General features: G+C 36.4%; 1 protein-coding gene across 2 annotated transcripts in view; it reads right to left on the bottom strand.

Annotated features, from left to right (window-relative positions):
- The window catches only part of MLLT3 (MLLT3 super elongation complex subunit), a 260,062-nt gene that overhangs the window by 108,747 nt on the left and 136,947 nt on the right, over positions 1-14,368 (bottom strand). The gene's annotated exons all lie outside the window — the stretch shown is intronic.

Genomic DNA, 14,368 nt, shown 5'->3' with positions numbered 1-14,368 from the left:
AAAAATCCCATTCTACCATCTACATTATCCCCAATTTTCACAGACCTTTGCCAAGCCCCCAGCTGCATCTGTCCTTTATCTTATTCTCTAGAATCTGTAATAATTTCCCTATTAAAGAAAATAATGTATGTTGTTTATTCAAATCTTGATGGGGGAAAGTCATCAGTCAACCATGATCATTAATGGTTGGACTTCGGTTGCTATCACCCTGCCCTAAGGCTTTAAGGAAAGTGAGAATAGCTCCTTAGGACCCAACATGTGACAGTTTCCTAAGGAAAGAACTATCTATGTCTAGTCTTTGATGTAAATCACTTTACCCTTAAACCCCTCACTTCTTGGAGATACCCTGACTTTTATGCTAAAATGCGGCAGGATCAGCCTCCTTCCTTAGAAAATTCCAAATCCACAGTCTCCCAATGTTACTGATGCCCATTAAGTCATTGTTCTCCACTTCCTCCACAAAAAGTGTTTATTGAAATATTGGGGTACATACAAACACTTAAAATCTATTCAATCATAAGAATATAAGAAACAATAAGGCTTTTGTATTTCTTATGAAGAAAGACTATTTAGATAAGCTTTGGGGAAATGAGACACCCTCAGAAGCTAAATATAATTTCACCCCACTAAAATTTCCATTAACTCAAAATCAACAACAAGCCAATTGGAATCATTCTAGTTAGGACAGCATTTGGCCGCATCACAAAGAGGTAAAAGTGTAATGCTGCACCTCAAGGCCACACACTGGTAGCCTGCGTCCTCTGCAACAGGGCTCCCGCCTACCTTTCCCACCTTCCTCCTTTAGTCACCCACCAAACCCCTCATTGTGGTTCATTCAAATGCATCAACTCTCAAATATGCCCAGTGTTTCCCCACTGTGCCTTGTCCTGCTGTTATTCCTTCCACCACACCTTGATGCTATTCTTAGTATCCTCTGCCAGTTCAAATCCCAATTTCTTCACAAGGCCTTTCCGGACCACAAAGTACCATCATCTCTTCTCCTTTCACCCTCCCAAAGCATTAGCTGTCTGAATCCCTGGTTTGACACGCAGCAGAGTTCTTTATTACTATACATTCAGGAATCTCATCCATAATTTCCTTTCATTCCTCAAAGACCAACTCATCTATCTCGGTAACATAAATAAAGAGTGTCAAGGGCTCAGGCAAACCTGGGTGGCAACCCAGGACCCACCCCAGACTAGCCAGGCTAGCTCTAAAGTTACTCAAATTCCCCGAGCCTGGGGTTCCTTTTCTGGACAGTGTAAGGATTAAACAAGATGATGTATGTAAAAGACACAGCACAGAGCCTGGAACATGAAATCCTCACTAAGTGACTGAAGTGAGGCAGGAAATGTAACCTGTAAAATACCCAATTATCATATAACCTTTTCAGTAGAAAAGTAGAAAGGAAGCAGCAAGAAGAAAGCCCTGGATTTGATTTTGAAGACCTCAAGACTAACAATTCTCTAGACAACTTTTATTTCCTTTCACTTTAAAAGAGAGGACACTATCTATGTATCTCTGAGCATGGCTGTCGAAATGCAAGAAAACTACTTGTATATGTGGGAAAATGTGAGTGTGAGGTATTTTCATTACAGACGACTGTGATGGTATATATGAAAATTGTTTACACGTCCCACAGGAACAAATACGATTACAACAAGGTATGCTGAAGATAGGACTTTAACATTTGACCATCTCCATTAGTCCATCTTAGAACCATTTCCTCAAACTGACATCAGAAGTTAACCAGGAATGAGGGACTTCACCTGACCTTACAAGTTTCTCTAATAAAATATGAAAAAGCACAGGGACTCAAGAGTGACTTCAGTCCATCACCCACTGACCACCTGCCAACCTGTCATGAATATTCAAACACCTTGAACCTTTGGGGTTGGGGGTGGGGTAATGCTACTAAAGATGGACTCAACACCCCCACCCTCCCCAGTTACAAGGCTAGTATTATACTCACAACCTTTCCAGGCTGCGGAGCCCCCTTTTAGAACAGCAGTCTCAGTGTCCAGGTTGTTTGGGATTAATCATACCAATGTCATCTGAAGGAAGTTTATTTTGTGGGTTACTGTACATGCCGGATAAGTTATAGCTATTCCTTTTTGTATAACTCATTTTCTCTATTTTGTATGCAAATTGCTCCTATTACAAGAAACCACTGTTAGGAGCATATTTTATCATTGAAAGTCTTGGGGTTTTTTCCTCCCTCTAAAAGAAATGATTTGTTATGAATTAATATTCCATAGAAGTCTGGCTTTATAAGAAATTGTTTACCAATAAATACCTCAATTATTTTTAAATGGAACATGTTCATAAATAACAATGAACAACGTCTGTTGAACACCAAGTTCTTAATTAGAAGAAAACAATATTTTACGCACAATAAACACACCAGAAGTTCAGCAGCGATACAGAAACAAATTTACAGGTTTGATCTGAAGAAAGTCAAATTAGGGGAAGTAGTTTGCTTGTTTATTTATTCAAGTATCTTATAACCAGAATGATTAACATGACTTTCTAACCCAGTTCCTTAAAAACAAACAAACAAAAAACCCAGGAGTTAAAAGTAACAAATATTTTAGCTGGTATGAATAGTACATCAAACATAAAGCAATTATTTTTAAACTAGAACCACATTGGAGATCTCCTTCTGTCACTCAACACCACTTTTTTTCTATTGTTGTTCTATTACAGTTGTCCCAATTACCCTCCATTGTCCTCCTCCCCCTGCTCCCACAGTCAATCCCCACCCTGTTGTCCACATCCACTGGTCATTCAAACGTGTTCCTTGACTAGACCCTTCCCCTTCTTTCCCCCCTTATCTCCTTTCTCCCTCCCCTCTGGTCGCTGTCAGTCTGTTTCTCATTTCCATGCCTCTGGTTCTATTCTGCTCATTTGTTTGTTTTGTTGTTTAGGTTCCTGTTATGGGTAAGATCATATGGTATTTGTCTTTTGCTGCCATGCATATTTTACTTAGCATAATGCTCTTCAGTTCCATCCATGCTGTCACAAAAGGTAAGAGTCCCTTCTTTCTTTTTGTTGCGTTGTCTTCCATTTCAACATTTCCTCATTAAAAATTTCTTTTCAGGTTTTGTATAGTGGTAGTATTATAGACAATGAGGTTTATCTGAGGCACAATTGTTGCTAATTGAGAATTCCTTTTCTATGATCACTGACCACAGTGTTATCTTTATAAATTCGAAGCATCTTAAACCCTTCAACTAATTCTTCCTCTCAATTGGCTATGAATTAGATAACCCAAAAGAGTTATGTAATAAAAGGCCAGGTTTCAGAAGCTAGGGAAGGGATGTTCATCTTTGAAAAGTCATCAAAGATTTTTAGGTGACAATAAAATGGGAAGAGTAATATTCAGTCTTTAAACAATGAAAATTTATTCAGTAGAAATCACTGAAAACTCTTATTCCTGTCAAAATCCAGCCCAGGTATTACCTTTTTCAAATGTCTCCCTTGTTCCTCTTCCAAGCTTCTCCGTTGCACTTCTAAGGCTGGTAGGTAATATTTATTTACCTTTACAATTTCTCCACTAGACAGAGCCCCTGAGGTCAGCAACCCTGTCATGATTCGTATCTGTGACTCTGGGTATTAACACTGAACCAAACAATAGGTACTGAACAAATGTTAGCTGAATTGAATTTTTTCAAGATTCATGCCACCCATCACTGATTTACCATCACTGAAGAAGCCGAGTGCCAGAGCAGCCAGGAGTTGATATCAGCCCATCCAATTCTTCTCTAAACTCTCTACAATCACCATGAACTTTAAAAAATTGATGCAGGTGATAGAAAGTGTTGCCACCTGTAAGTCTTCTCTTGCAAGCTGAGTGCCCAATGCTAACTGGTTCTAATTCTGATAGTACCAAATTTAGGAAACTGAGTTGACAAATTGGGCCAGAAAATCTCCAATGTCATTTTGAAATTAACACTATACAGCCCTAAGTAAGCTGTGTCTTCTCCTCTCCTCCCAGACATTACTACCTGTGCGGTCCAAGGCTCTAACTAGGCGACATTTTTAAAACTCTCTCTGTCTGAGTGAACACATGTACCATGCAGGTCTACCAGCACACAGCACCCAAAATTCATGCCTATGAGGAACAGACCAAAGCCGCTATAAATAATGAGTAATTTTCCCCAAAATAATTTTTCAAAAATAATAGGCACAATAAAGAGCCATATATATAATATGAAGTACGATGCTAAATATATACATTGATCATTAAGATATTTAATTTTTAATTTCAGCAAAAAATGTACATAAGAAAAGAAAAACATATAAAAGGGAAAAAGCACCATCATTTAATTAGCATGGAATAAGACAAATTCTTACTTATTATCTGAGATTTTTAATATTTTCCCTTTAGGAGAAAAAGGCTTCAAAAAAGAGCTGTGCTTGGTAAAGAGAAATAAACTACTTTAGATAAATAAATGATTTCATGTTTATGTAATAATTCCATAGACATATATAACAAATAAATTTAATGAAAAGATCCCATTTTTTTTAGCATGAAAGAAAAAGAGACTCTTCTAGACCCATAAAACCCTCAGTTAAGCTTTAAAAAATATCACCAGGCAAAAGTTTTCCCCTAATCCTTAGGAAAACAGCTGGTGGATTACTCTCCAGAACCTCTCTCAGTATGTTTGCTTAAACACTACGATTTATGTCCATCTGAATATTTTTGTTAAGGACATGGCTCAGTTGCCCATTGACAATTATTGGTTTTACTTTATTTACCACACAGAGCTCTTCAGGAAGGAAACACCAAACTTTCTGTGTATAAACTGGGTATTACCACTGCATTATGACAAATGTCCCTTCCAGCTTGAGCATTTTGGACTCCTTTCCTCCCAGCTTCAGTGTCATGAATAGTGACTCACGAATAGTGAAACAGGGTGCAGCGTACTGTTCTGAGTGAGCATTTGGAAGTCCAGGGCCAGCATCTGGTAGTCTGTGCACCCCATGGTCACAGAACATGAATGGACAAGCCTTTACACTTGTGACATGAAAAGAACAATCAACAGTTGGTTTTTTTTTTGTTTTTTTTTATCTTTTAGAGGAGAAGGGAAGGAGAGAAGGAGAGAAATATCAATGTATGGTTGCCTCTCGTGAGTCCCCTGCTAGGAACTGGCCTGCAACCCAGGCATGTGCCCTGACTGGGAATTGAACCGTGATCGTGTTGTTTGCAGGCCAGTGCTCAATCCACTGAGCTACACCAGCCAGGGCTTGTTTTTGTTTTTATGAGCACACATCCACACACACACATTCTATGTTGCTTCTGTTTAGCCCATTTCTAAACAAGAAAACAAGGTTTTCCCCCTTTGTGTTACCTCCTCATCTCCCTGAAAAGAGATTAAAGAAAACATGTAACATCAAACAACTTTGGAGTCGTATTGTTGAGTTGTTTTTACCTTGCTAACTTTTTAAATACAATTCTAAAACCCTAAGTGATCCCTACACAATAAAGAATGCTGATCATACAAAGTAACCGTCTAATTCATTTTTATAGTTTTAAAGAAACAAACTCGACACAGTTAGCTAAGTGGAAAGATACAGAATACCACCTACCTACTTCTTCAGGGTTCTTTCAGTGGGTCCTCAAAAAACAACCCAAATAGCAGACAGTGTCTTGACTCTAGAGAGCCTGGCACCAAAACTCCAAAACAAAAATGGCAATTTCCTTCTTATGGGCCCAACCTTTTTTTCTCATTGTATCATACTAGCTAATTCTAATACAGGGTGGGGCAAAAGTAGGTTTACAGTTGTTTGTATGGAAAATAATGCACTAAATAAATAATAATACAAGAATAAACTATTTTTTGTATACTGACTACCATCAGCCTACTTTCCCCCCACCCTGTATATATGCTACTAATAAATCCCACTCTCAATTTAATGCTGTGCTTTCCAAGGGCTAGCCTCTGCTCATCTCTGAACCCAGCAACCCCCCGCACTTGTGAACTTGAGTTGAATTAATGAAACATAACTTTAGTATGAGATTCAAAGGAAGAGATAGAACAAACATGGAAGTTGAGAAGAAAAGCCTGGATATCAAGCAGATAGTATGAGCAAAGCCATTTGAAAGTAAAGCAGCATAATGGATCAGTCAGTATCAACAGAAACATAGAAAATAACGAAGAAAAAACAGATAATATGAAGTTTATACTTATACAGATAACGTGACATTACACATACTCAGACAGTCTAGGTAGGTAAAAATGAGTTACACATATAAAAGTGGGATTGTTGACTTAGAAATATTATGAAAATCCCCTAGATTTAGGAGTTCAAGATTCCAATTGGCTATACCAAAAAAAATCTTAATGATGACATATAAAAATGACTTCACTCATCAGTAACTTGGAATCTTTACTTATTGATTCAGAATATCCCTAGTCTCTCTCTCCAGAAGGAAAAATATGGGTGCATTAAACAATATATATATATGCACATTTTTAGCTTTCTGAGGAGTTATATCGTTAGAATTAAGCAAAGCCCATCAAGCTGAAGATAAATCAACACATTTTCATCTTGTGATATTAAAATAAGACCATCATTTCTTCAAGACACATATAACAAATGAGCCAACGAAATGTATAAATTGCCCCAAACTATGTAACATTATGACTTGTTTGGGATATTAAATATAAATCCTCAAGCTTATATCTTTCACTAAAATTAATAGTACTTACACCAACTGGCCCTAAGTTCCCTCAGTATAACTCACTATACAGCATTATTTCAAGTGATCAGCCTAGGAGAAATTCAAGTATACATCCAGGCTAATTTCATGGTAAAAATCTGTATCTTCATAGAAAGTTCAACATAGGGACAGACTTGATTCTTTTCTTAATTATTGAAATGGAACAATTTTGAGATTTCTATCATTTCTTTTTTAAAGTTAAACCTTGGGCAAAATATTTTTAGAATACCCTATTTCAAAAAGTCCATCTGAAAAAGAAATATTAACTACATGGAGAAAAATAATCTTCTAGGTAAGTTAACTTTGACATCCCCTTATTTGGAGAGAGTATTTCATGTCAGTGTGTACTACTACACCAAAAACCTACTTGACTTGAGGTGGTGAACACAAAATAAAGTATACAGACGATGAGCATGTTATAGAATTATACACCTTGTCCTGGCCGGGTGGCTCAGTTGGTTAGAGTACCATGCCAAATGCTAGTTAGGGCACACACAAGAATCAACCAGTGAATGCATCAGTAAGTAGATGATAAATCGATGTTTCTCTCTCTCTTTTTCACCTTTCTCTTTAAAATCAATAAATTAAAAAATTGTACACCTGAAACCTATATAATTTTATTAACCAATGTCACCCCAATAAATTTAATTTATTTTAAAAGGGGAAAAATGCACAAATTAAAAATGCTGACATGGAAACACAGTTCTTCTTTCTGACTTTTATTATTTATCATATAAAAAGTCAATTTAAATCCTTCTTCCTAAAGCAACTACCTCATGATATCTGGAGGCAGGAGAAGCAAATACTCCTTAGGACAGCCCTCTGACAACGGAGTGCTACCCCAAGTTTTACCCCTGACCCAGCCATCATTACGACTGGTGCTGCTTTTTATTTTGAAGGGGGGGGGGAAATGTCATCTTCATTTATAAAATTATTCTATTTTGTCATTAATATTAATTCTTTTTTCCCTCAGATATTAGCCTTATTCATTTACTCCAGCAGGCACTACATAGTCATAGAGCTACAAAGATCAGATAGAGTCCAGCTCTCGGGCATGACGGCCCCTCCAGAGACGGTGTCTAAGTGCAGATTCTGTTCCGGGGACTGGAGGCAGAACAATAAACAAACTGACACGGTGCCTGTACTTATTAGACTTATATCTACTGTTGGGAGAAAGAGAAGGGGAGAAGGAGAGAAGAAAGAGGACACACACGCAAGAAAATATTGAGAAAGGGAATACAAATAATGAAATTATTATTAGTGTTATAATGAAAATAAAACAGTATTGGAATAATAAATGCTGCAGTGAAAATTAAGCAGGCTGACATGAGGAGAATGGGGAACTCCTTTTTATTTTAGATTAGTATTCCTTCTCTGAGAAAGCGACATTTAAGCTAAGACCTGAGAGGAAAAAGGAGCAAGGAATGTGCTGGCCAGCAGACAGGGAAAAGCTCTGTCTATTTTGTTTGCAGAGGAAGATGTGTGAACAATCTAAAGAAAACCTGTCAAATTTGCTTCCAGGGCTGCTCAGCTCTTACCCGGTTTTTCCTCTCTGAATGAGGTGAATACCACTTCCTTGTTCCTGAACATTTCCTCCTTATACCTCTCTTCCATTCCAAATTCACCTTTTAACACCCACATAGGTTTGCCTAGTATGATTTCATAACCTCATTTCTCAAATCTGAAATTCTCCCAGTGCCACGATCTCCCGAGAAAACAATTCATCTACATAGATAATCTTCATTGTGATTCTTCGTTATGAAGGTTTTTGAAATAGACATAATTCTTGGAAATTGAACAGCCAACAAAAAAGCAGCGGCTTTAAGTGTGATTTGAGAAAAAGAAAGATCACAAGTGGAAAGCTGTATACTCAAGGGGAAGGAAACTGTGCTGCAAGGGAAGATATCACATGGGTCAATCGAGAACGGAAGAGTACAAGAGTGACGACATTCAAAATATTAGAATACAGAAACGACAGTTTTCCCAAACATATATCCATCCTAAAGGGCTACTTTTGAACAGACATAAATTTTTCTTTTAATAAGACCACAGTATATAAAAGGCACTTTTAAATGTGTTATACCCATCTTTCTCCCATAGCATGCAATTCTGTTTCTTTTTTCTCCATTACCACCCATGCCCCTTGTGACCCCCTTCCCTCACAATCACCACACTGTCATCTATGTCTGTAAGTCCTTTTTCCTTTTTGCTTGATCCTTCCACCCCCTAATTCCCTTTTTAATACTTTGCCTTTAAGTAGAGGACAATGAAAGGGTTTCAATTTCATACACAAGAGAGCTATGAACTGTGTTAGGATGACACAGGTAGCAATGTGTTACATAGAATAATCTAATCTAATAAATCAAAGATCAGACCCATAGCCAGTTTTTAAAAATACAATAGCCTAAGAGATCACCACAACCTAACTTCACAAAAACACACAAAAAATAATGATCCAAAATAAATCAATGGTCCATTCTTTCTTCTCTCAAATTTTGCTTCATTCCCTTTTCAGTAGGCAAACCAAATGCTTCCAGGGAAATACTCAAACTGTTCTAACTTTAGAGGAAGGATTAGTCACAAGCTTTCTTTTTAGCATCTTTTGGACTCTGCTTATTTTTCTGTTTAGCACTTGGCACAGAGACAGTGTATCCTGTCTCCTAATTGATTTAAGCTCCATTAGACGTTACAAACGAAGAGAGAATGAGGGTGAGGCTAATATGATGGCAACTGTTTACACACAGTACATACAGGAATGTGGTTCCTATTTAGCCTGACAATCTCTCAATCCTCTCAAATAAAGCAGGGAAAATCCTATGTCCCCACCCTTCTAAAGCAAGAATTTTCAAACTGTGTTTCAAGAAACCCTACGCCCTTGCAGTGTGTGTTAGCCATGTACCACAGTTTATATTGCTTTTACCAAAGCAATAAGGTGTTTGCCCCAAACAATAAAATGTGTGTAGTCCAAGGGCCAATTTTGAGTTTTAGGTACAGTATCAGGGTCCCTTAGAATTTTGTGAGGGAAACAAGTAAGCCACTGCTAAAATTAAATCTGAAAGCACTGTTCATAAGTATGTTATAAACACTTACCTATGTTATTAAAGCAAATCTGCTTTTAAAGAGAATGCTAATTTTTGGCTTGCTCCTATTAAATATAGTAGTGATCACTTCCTCCTTATCCTGACCATAAAAGGGGGCTACATCAGTTTCTCAGATTTACAGCTCTGGTGTGTCCTCTGGCTAAATGGAGATTGATAAGAACAGGAGAAAAAAACAATTTTTATTCTTCTTTATAGGTCAGTTTTTATAAAATACCTGCTGATTACCAAATGCAGTGCTAATTTCATGGTACTCCTCATGGTCTCTTAATTCCAGGAATTACTTAGTAGGGGAAATCAGAGCACAAAAACTATAACAATCAATATTATAGGTGGAAACTCACAAACTAGAAAGTGTAAGGAACAAACACCAGGGAGAAGCAGAGAGACATTCATTAGGTTTAACTTTAGCTTGTTTAAAGAAAGCAGTTAGGACATTGCCAAAAGGAGACAGAAAAAAAATGTAATTAGTACTAATGATTCTAGAAAAGGCTTAGGAAAAGATTAGAGTACAATTTGAAGTATATGAGAAATATCCCACTGATGAGTAACTGAATAATTAGGTATTTCTTTATGAGATACTAAGGAAATAAATTTTCTAAGAGGAAGATAAAAATAGGATATTAGTAATGTAGTTGGGAGACAACAACTAGTAGCTTTATACTTATTTAGGAATAGTAGAAAATCATTTACTCTTTTGAGAATAAAAATGAAGGTATTTGAATAAGACATAAATAAGGCACACTGACTGTGACTCCCAACAACCCAGGGAGGATGGAAAGTGCAGGAAACTGAGACAGAACGTGAAGAAAGAGAAGGGAAAAGGCTAAAGGTTAAGATGTTACCATAGATTACTATTGTGCCCCAAATATAAGCATAAGAATTCTCGAGTACACTGCTGAAGGGCATTGTGAGAATTATAAGCGTTTTGCTAACTTAAATCAAGAACCCACTGAAAACTTCAATTTAGCAACAGGCAGCATTCTGTGAGAGAGGAAATTGTGTAATGTGGGGCAGAAGGGCTCCTGGTTGAGAGCTAGAGCTTTTGAGAAGAGTCCCGGGTTCAGATCCCACCTTGGACACTCATATAGTATGTTCTGTTCTCTGTTAGACAATGGAGCTAATGCTGTTGCTTACATCATGCAGCTCCTTGAAGCTTTAAGAGATCATCTATGTTAAAAGACATAAATGAGGTAACTCCTAGAAAGCTTTAAAACACTTCCTGGAAACTAGAATCATCCAGTTATTTAAGAGCAATCAAATACAAACCATAAACACCACAGAATTTATTTGGGATTTTTCCAAAATCTTTTAAAAAATATTTAAATCCAAATATTTAGAGTCCATTCAATTAAACATTCTGAGATCTGATTTTACTTTTGTTGACCTTACAGATTCTTGACAGGGATGTATGAAGAAAAAGAAAACATTCTTCACTTTGGAATTCGTTCAGTGCAATCCATCACCAATAGTACCAGCAGTTAGTCGACACTCAGCCCACCTTCAGACTCATGAAACCTAAATTATCATATATTATGCAAAGGAAGCAAATAAAGCCTCCAATGTTACATATTACAAAGCAGCAAAACTGAAATGCTGTAGCAAAACAAAGAAGTAGAAAATAGAACTATAATCTGAATTCGAGTCCAGCGACCGAGTAAAAGAAAAATTATCAAGGAAGCAAAAGACATGGTTCTGGCTCCATTTCCACCACACACTCACCACCTGACCTGTGCAGAGTCCCTTGGACCACTCCCCCAGACAACTTCCGTCAGACAAGAGCCAGCTTCCACTTCAGAGGCTGCTTCCAGATCTGAGTTTCTATCACTCCAAAGACGAGTCACATGTGCTACTTCATTCTAACTTGAAGGTAAATGCACTTTGCTTTTCAGATCTTTATTTAAGCTTAAAACATCTATCAGTGAAATACCACAAAATCTAAACACAAACAGGAAATTGGGACAAAACAAACAAAAGAAAAACAGGAAGAAAACAAAGATTCTGAACCATACTTGATTTTTTTAATGTTTCCAGATAAAGTCTTTTCTTAGAAAAGTTTATTTTTATTAGACCAGTCAATAAATGAATACACCTATAAATTAGATTTCTGTTTTTCAATTTTCATCCTGATTATGAAGTCAGATTAAATCTAGTAAGTATAAATCAAACTAGAAATTTGATTCTTTAGAAACTTGATATAATTTAGTTATAATAGCAGATTAATTCAAGTACTGAAATAAAACATCAGAACATATTCACAGCATTTATGAAAAACACCATGCTTTTAAAAACTAAAGTAAAAAATTAAGTCAACTGTTTGCATATTAGGCAGAGCACAATATGTAAAAAACCCTGGGTGTCATGATTTTACTATACATTGCATTTTAACACTCTTGTTCTTAATCACATTGAAACATATTACATTGCTTTTTAAAGAGAATGCACCTTGCCACAATGCACTCCATCTTAATAGCATTCCAGAATAGCATGCCCATATGAAAGGTAGGCTGATGAATAGGTTTATGCCCTATTCAAGAAGATGAAACAGCTCAATAGAAAGATTAAATAAAGCTTCCGCCATGGTTGAATCTTAAAGTCAAAGAGAAGAACACAACTCAAACCAAATGTTACAGACAAAGGTCAAACAAGAGAATAATTAAGACTAACTTGAAGAGCTATGTTCCCTCATTCAGGTAAATCAGAAGAAAAATTCCTCTTAAAGTGTAGACCATAGTAACTTTCACTCAAGTCAGTTCCAAAAGATAAATTATAAAACTGAAGGGGAGCTAAGTCTCAAAATAACATTTATAGGGCAACCACTCAATGTTATGAATCTATTGAGCTTTATGTGCAAAATTACACATTAAAATCCTACTCCTATATCATATTTTAAAAATTAATACTAGATTTATTAACTATCAAATATTCATATACATATGAATTTTGCTAAGAGCCTTCCAGAATTTTGCTAAGAGCCTAATTTTTTTGTACAATTCTACTATAGCCCAATTCATTTCTACAGAAGGAAAAAACTACAGAGAATGACCAGCAATTGATACTTGCAGAGTACTTTTTGGTCTGCTGACCTGAATTTCTAGTCATCTGTCCCTAACCATTCTAACAAGGGATTTAACTACATGGACGAGCGTATTTTTATGTACACACACTGCCTACGGAATGGAGGCAGTGGAAATGGAAATAAGTGGAAATAAAAACTTGGCTATAAGAAAATTGGGGAAATATAAAATGGTGCTAAAATCATAGGAAAAAGAAAAATTGTTTATCATGATACTAAATATTTTGGAGGTATTGTTCTCCCATGTGGAGAAAAGCCTGGTTTACTTAAATTTATCATAAGCTAACAGATACATTTGTGTTTTATAAAAATGGTTCTCCTTATGAGCTGGCATATCACTGAAAGCTCACTAACTAACTTAGTTTCTCTTCCAAACAGTCCTATTTTTTGGACAATGCACTGATATCATCTAATGAAGTCACCAAAGCACATGATTTAATACACACATGCCCATATCATACCCAGGGAGGAAATACAATCAAGCAGAGAGACTACTGAAAAATCAAATAAGGTTTTCCTACTCTACTAATTTATTTCCCTTGTTATTCTATTTTCACGAAGAAATGCTAATAAACTCTAAAATCATCTGACTGTAATTTGGGGTCGTAGAGGGTGGAAACTACACAACAGACCTTGAAATACCACAGAAGTTTTTAATATTTTATAATGATGATTTATTCATAAATAAATGCACTTTTTCTCAAATACACACCCACCCCCAAATGAACATCTATCATGCACTGCAAATAAGTCATTTTCTTTCCTACTCGTGACAAAGAGCAGTAAGACATTTAAAGGCAGCAAATTTCAAATAATTTCCTCCTTACTGATAACACACCTTTCATCAAGTCCCCGAAAGACTGCTGATGTCACATAAATCCACAACACACGGAAATAAGTAGGCAAGAGCCCTGCCAGCCACCCCATTCTACCAATGGAATATGACAACTTAAGCAATTTACTGAGAGGTCAGGGAGCTAATTCCTGGCACTCAATCAATAGATATTTATTAATGGCCTCTATGGCTAGCTCTCTGAGTTGGATGCTTGGATAAAAAGTATTTTCTTTTTTTGCTTTTTTATATCTTTTCATATATTTACAAAACAAAAATTCTTACTTATATAATAAAACAAAAATGTTTAAAACAACAGTGTGAGACTGAATGAATTCAAGAGAAATTCAAACAGCAAAGTTTCTGGAATTTAAAATAGTTAAAAAGTCAAGGTGAAATAAAACGAAGGTCTCCCACCCATGTGTGCCTTCCACTACCTTTTCTCACACACTCACACTCACACACACACACACACACACACACACGGCACATTAATAGTTGAATTTAACAGAGACACCAAATTTAACAGAGAGCCAGCAAGTTTGTGCTCAGTGCCCAGCTCTGACATTTCCTAGCTGGAGTAACTACCATTAGTCAAGTCACATAATTCCTTTCTAATTAAAAGCACCATTGTG

The sequence above is a fragment of the Sturnira hondurensis genome, unplaced genomic scaffold (genome assembly GCF_014824575.4).
Source record: "Sturnira hondurensis isolate 20B ecotype Veracruz unplaced genomic scaffold, ASM1482457v3 Scaffold0013559, whole genome shotgun sequence".
Lineage (NCBI taxonomy): Eukaryota > Metazoa > Chordata > Mammalia > Chiroptera > Phyllostomidae > Sturnira > Sturnira hondurensis.
The sequence above is the reverse complement of the archived record's forward strand: the minus strand, read 5'-3'. Positions and strand labels throughout refer to the sequence as shown.